Source organism: Schistocerca gregaria, chromosome 5, assembly GCF_023897955.1.
Source record: "Schistocerca gregaria isolate iqSchGreg1 chromosome 5, iqSchGreg1.2, whole genome shotgun sequence".
Classification (NCBI taxonomy): domain Eukaryota; kingdom Metazoa; phylum Arthropoda; class Insecta; order Orthoptera; family Acrididae; genus Schistocerca; species Schistocerca gregaria.
The window spans coordinates 547,807,815-547,813,796 of NC_064924.1; the positions used below are offsets into that span (position 1 = coordinate 547,807,815).

The 5,982-nt window shown below is 43.6% G+C and overlaps 1 non-coding gene across 1 annotated transcript; it reads left to right on the plus strand.

Moving 5' to 3' along the window:
• The first annotated feature begins 909 nt into the window (after positions 1 to 909).
• Trnap-ugg (transfer RNA proline (anticodon UGG)) lies at positions 910 to 983 on the plus strand. Its single transcript has one exon. It is a non-coding gene; the product is annotated as a tRNA-Pro (tRNA).
• The last annotated feature ends 4,999 nt before the right edge of the window (positions 984 to 5,982 follow it).

Consider the following 5,982-nt stretch of genomic DNA (forward strand, 5'->3'; position numbering starts at 1 on the left):
CAGGCAAGACCGAACCGATCCAGAGATCGACGCAAAGAACGAGCGACAATGCCCTAGTCGCGCAGTCACGATGGTAATCATCATTAATCACATCGAGTTGCTGATTCCCGTAAGAATTCGAACGTGTTTGTTCGTCAATGAACGGATCACCGGACCGTCTCGTCCTAGTTACACACATATGAGTGTATATATCGATATCAGACTAGTAGACCGTATTTAAACAGGCCATGACGAGGTCTGCAGGCCCGAACATTGATTCATGCGAGGAAATAAGGGTGGCGACGTCTTAACGATTGAAGGACTTCACAGATAGGACATTGTTTCTGTCTATCAGTCGTTTAGCTCGGCAGGCATTCAGATTCATGGGGACGGGATACCAGATATTGACTTACGTTATTGCGCTAAATATACTCGTACCAACGTAACAAGAAAATTTCATTGTTATCAACGGCATCTCTATACCAGACCGAGAGCTTTTCACCTTGCCCTTGTCGTCTTTTCAAAAGTTTGTGGTCTAGAATAATAGGAAAACGCATTCATAGTGAGTTACCACAGGAGGCCTCAGAAAACATGATCTTAGGTCCAGATTCCCGCTCTGTAAGAATTCTTGAAAGATGTCACATTACTATATATTTACTAAGATGGTATCTGTTCTTCCGGATATGTCAGAAAGAACAGATACCATCTTAGTATATATATAGTTAAGGTTCACCGGCCACTTGACCATCTTCTTCTTCCGTGCGAATGCACAAACAGTGCCCGAACTCTTACGGGAATCGGCAACGCGCCGCGAGTGATGAATATAATGGGCGGGGGCACTACGAATGTAGTGCGGGACGATACGTTGAGAATGTGGGTTTCGCTGGAGGCGTGCCAGAGATAAATCCCTGAAGTCGCGCTATCCTCTGTGCCTCGGTGGCTCAGATGAATAGAGCGTCTGCCATGGAAGCAGGAGATCCCGGGTTCGAGTCCCGGTCGGGGCACACACTTTCATCTGTCCCCGTTGACGTATGTCAACGCCTCTAAGCAGCTAAGGGCGTTCATTCCATTGTAATTACTGCCTAGTGTGCTATAAGTAGCGACCGTGGAAGCCTGCAGCATTTTCACACATATAGGGGATGCAAAAAAATACGAAAACATCCAAAGCACATTACTGAGCCTAATATGGTGTAAAGAAACCGTTGGCATTCAGAACAGCTTCCAGTAACCAGTAATGGATGAATACAGGACCTGTATAGTTTTCAAGGGAATCTTTTGCAATTCTTCCGGCAAAAAAGTGATACATTCAGGTAACGATGATAGAGTAGGGTGGCGGTCAAACATTATTCTCTCCAAAGTAGACGGCTCAACAGCGTTGAGATCTAGTGGCTGTGTTGGCCAGGAGAAATGCGAAAATTCATTCTAGTGCTGACAAAACCAATCTTGGACAACGAGAGCTGTGTAAATATGGGTCCTGTCGTCTTGGAACAGAAAATCACCGTTGGGGAACAAACACTGTATCATGAGATGGACCCGATCAGTCACGATGGTCAGATAGACTTTCGCAGCAATGTGACAGCGCGGAGTAGCCATAGGGTCTTAGTTGCCAGTGTCAGTGAGTTAACTCTGTGTACTTACTGACGTACTTCGATATTCAGAAGTGATGGATAATCGTCTAGCATTGCAAGAAAATGTGCAGAATATGAAGAAGAGGAGGTATTTGGGGAGTAACGAGCGTTAGCTGTTGTTACAGCGAGTATTAAAGAGGCGACCCAAAATGAACTGTTGGCTAATATTACCAGTTCCAATCAAAGGGCTGCAATTTATTCAAACATCAGCCTCACCTAGTAGGACGCATAAGTAAGGAATGGAAAAATAAGCCGCATGGTTTACTGGAATCGCCACGAAGGAAAACTAATAATTTGGGGAGAAACCCATCGTTATAGACAGTTTCAAGATCACGTAAAACCTTTGATGGTTATGGAACACTAAATTTCTATCTCGGTCAGTATTCACCTGATTCTAAGACATATTACTTAAAACATATGCGCGATCGCTATTCTAAACACTGCTGAAATTTCCTTCGAAACATGTACACCGATTCTGGACTTCAAGCTTGACATACGAGGTGCGTTCACGTATTAATTTTTATTTTTTGGTAAGAACTTTACTTGTTAATCTACAGCAATGTTATCCTCTTCAAAATATTCCCCATTACACACTATACACTTATGCCAGGGCTTTTTCCAATTTACGAAACACTTTAGAAACTGGTTCTTCGGGGTATTTTGTAGGTCTCTTAACTGTGCATTTTTAATCTCATCCATGCTTGTAAAACCGCTGTCCTTTAAGGCCTGCTTTGAAATGTTTATACCACTTGTCAGCCCTTGGTTTACTCATAACAGGCTCACCAAAAGCAATATTTACCATTTATAAAAATTTCATACACTTTATTCCATTTTTATAACAAAATTTAATATAGATTCTCTAATTTATTTTTATACAAAACGAATAATCTTTGATGCTACCAACACACACGTAACCTTTCTGACAGCTGACAACAAAGTAAATACCCAATATGCATGACATTGAACACATACTTTTGAGGCATGTTTACGAAGACAGTGAAAAAAAGTAGAGCAAATCGGTCTAATACAACATACAAAATTATAAATTTCTGCTTACTTTTTAAACACTCTTTGTGTTGCAAGAATTGTTAAGTTTCAATGCAATCGTTCAAAGAAAACTTCTACCTTTTAGCAGAAACACAAAATAAGAAAAAGCTTTAAATTTTACAGACTGATTGCATTATATGGGGTTCGTTTTACCAATAGCAATAGAGTAGCATACATTCACACAAACAGACATTTGTTTCAATGTTTGTAGTAGAATCCTGATTTCCGTTCTTATGTTAATACTATTTACTCTATAATGTTGTGTTTCGAAAGAAGCTATCGTTTTTTGTATTCATTATGGCCTCTCCCCGATGTTATTCAATCTGTATATTGAGCAAGCAGTGAAGGAAACAAAAGAAAAATTCTGAGTAGGTATTAAAATCCATGGAGAAGAAATAAAAACTTTGAGGTTCGCCGATGACATTGTAATTCTGTCAGAGACAGCAAAGGACTTGGAAGAGCAGTTGAACGGAATGGACAGTGTCATGAAAGAAGGGTATAAGATGAACACCAACAAAAGCAAAACGAGGATAATAGAATGTAGTCGAATTAAATCGGGTGATGCTGAGGGAATTAGATTAGGAAATGAGGCACTTAAATTAGTAAAGGAGTTTTGCTATTTGGGGAGCAAAATAACTGATGATGGTCGAAGTAGAGAGTATATAAAATATAGACTAGCAATGACAAGGAAAGCGTTTCTGAAGAAGAGAAATTTGTTAACATCGAATATAGATTTATGTATCAGGAAGTCGTTTCTGAAAGTATTTGTTTGGAGTGTAGCCATGTATGCAAGCGAAACATGGACGATAACTAGTTCCGACAAGAAGAAAATAGAAGTTTTGGAAATGTGGTGCTACAGAAGAATGCTGAAGATTCGATGGGTAGATCATATAACTAATGAGGAGGTAATGAATAGGATTGGGGAGAAGAGAAGTTTGTGGCACAATTTGACTAGAAGAAGGGTTCAGTTGGTAGGACATGTTTTGAGGCATCAAGGGATCGCAAATTTAGCATTGGAGGGCAGCGTGGAGGGTAAAAGTCGTAGAGGGAGACCAAGAGATGAATACACTAAGCAGATTCAGAAGGATGTAGGTTGCAGTAGGTACTGGGAGATGAAGAAACTTGCACAGGAGAGAGTAGTATGGAGAGCTGCATCAAATGGCTCTGAGCACTATGGGACTTAACATCTGTGGTCATCAGTCCCCTAGAACTTAAAACTACTTAAACCTAACTAACCTAAGGACATCACACACATCCATGCCCGAGGCAGGATTCGAACCTGCCACCATAGCAGTTGCGTGGTTCCGGACTGCGCGCCTAGAACCGCTAGACCATCGCGGCCGGCAGAGCTGCATCAAACCAGTCTCAGGACTGAAGACCACAACAACAACGTGGTCTTAATACATTTGTCTAAGAAATAAACGCAGCCGAGACGTATCTGTGCACGGCTTCGCCACATATTTGAAGCGCGCGACGCGGAAGGGTCGGTACTATGTTGTGAAACAGCCTGTAGAAAGGCCTTGTGACGTATTTGGGACTCGCTCGCTCGCTCTTCAGTTTACTTACGGACTATAGCATCTGCATTTACATTAAAGCGTGTGTTTCTCGCGGTGTTTCCAAATTTTTGTAAAACCCTTTCAAATCTTGACACAAACTCGCAGACCACTGTCTGCTGTTCTCCTTAGGAATTAATCGAATTTCCACGGCAGACATTCTTTCGCTATGACGATTGGGGGGGGGGGGGGGGGGGGGGGTTTCCCGGTGGCTTCGTCATCTCGGACGTTTTCATGCCGCACGTGATAACTACATTTCCCTTCTCGTCACGGCCGAGGCGTTTTTCTGCCGCGGCGAGCAATTTCAATGCGGACGTGACGGCGGCAGCAGCAGCTCCCGCCGGCGCCGCCGCTGTCCGCAGACAACGTCCCGGCGGGACGCCTTTCTGCCCACCGGCCCCTCCGTACGGCTGCAGCCCTATACAGCCAGAGGTTCCCCATTCAGTCAGTCAGCGGGCTTTCCGCTGTGCTGCACGCTGCACAACTTGCAGTGCCGACGGCGGTAATTGCTTTCGCGCGGTACGGCCAATTTTTTCCCCGTCATCAGCCGCAGTTCCTCATTGGAACCTTCTTTAAGTCGACATACGTAGAAGACATCGGGGGATTTAACCCATTGACGTATCATTTAGTTTTACAAAATCCGTGGCCGAGCGATTGGAGACGACGCTCGCTAAATGGGCCAGGTAAGTAGGCTGTTTAGGTTTTTATGTTGGTAACGCCACGTAGCGCTGTGTATGAAAATCGCTGACTGCGCTGTGTGCAGTCTGTGGCTGGTTGGACTCATTGTTGGAATATTCGCTTGTGTAGTGTTGGGCAGTCGGATGTGAACAGCGTGTAGCGTTGGGCAGGTGGATGTGGGGAGAGAGATGCCGGAGCTTTGAGCGAACGATCTGGACGTGTGTCCGTCACAAAAAGGAAATTTGTTTAATTGGATGTCAATGACTATTGAACGGCCGGTCGCGATGGCCGAGCGGTTCTAGGCGCTTCAGTCCGGAACCGTGCGACTGCTACGGTCGTAGGTTCGAATCCTGCCTCGGGCATGGATGTGTGTGATGTTCTTAGGTTAGTTAGGTTTAAGTAGTTCTAAGTTCTAGGGGAATGATGACCTCAAATGTTAAGTCCCATAGTGCTCAGAGCCATTTGAACCTTTTTGAACTTTTGAACGCTATTAAGGTAAATACATTGTTCTCTATCAAAATCTTTCATTTGCTAACTATGCCTATCAGTAGTTAGTGCCTTCAGTAGTTAGAATCTCTTATTTAGCTGGCAGTATTGGCGCTCGCTGTATTGCAGTAGTTCGAGTAACGAAGATTTTTGTGAGGTAAGTGATTCATGAAAGGTATAGGTTATTTTTAGTCAGGGCCATTCTTTTGTAGGGATGAAAATCAGATTTCGTTGTGCAAAAAATATTGTGTGTCAGTTTAGTGATGATCAGAATACGTAAAGAGAGAAATGTCTGAGTACGTTCAGTTTTGTTCAGCTGTTTGAAAATCAAATAACGTAAGAGTTTCTCCAGCACAGTCATCCATAATTTTTCAAAGGGGACGTTTCACAGCGTGATACGGGAGACAATCGCAATACAAGCCGACACGTGGACACCTTTTATATAGCTAATCTCCTCTCTCCCTCCGAATAGGCCTCGTAAGGCTCAACGGTACCGAACGACAGCTGTGTCATACTCCGCCGATAGGCGTCGCTGTTGATATGGAGGGGCATGTAGTCAGCACACCGCCATCCCGGCCTTAGCTTTCGTGACCAGAATTATGTAGCTACAT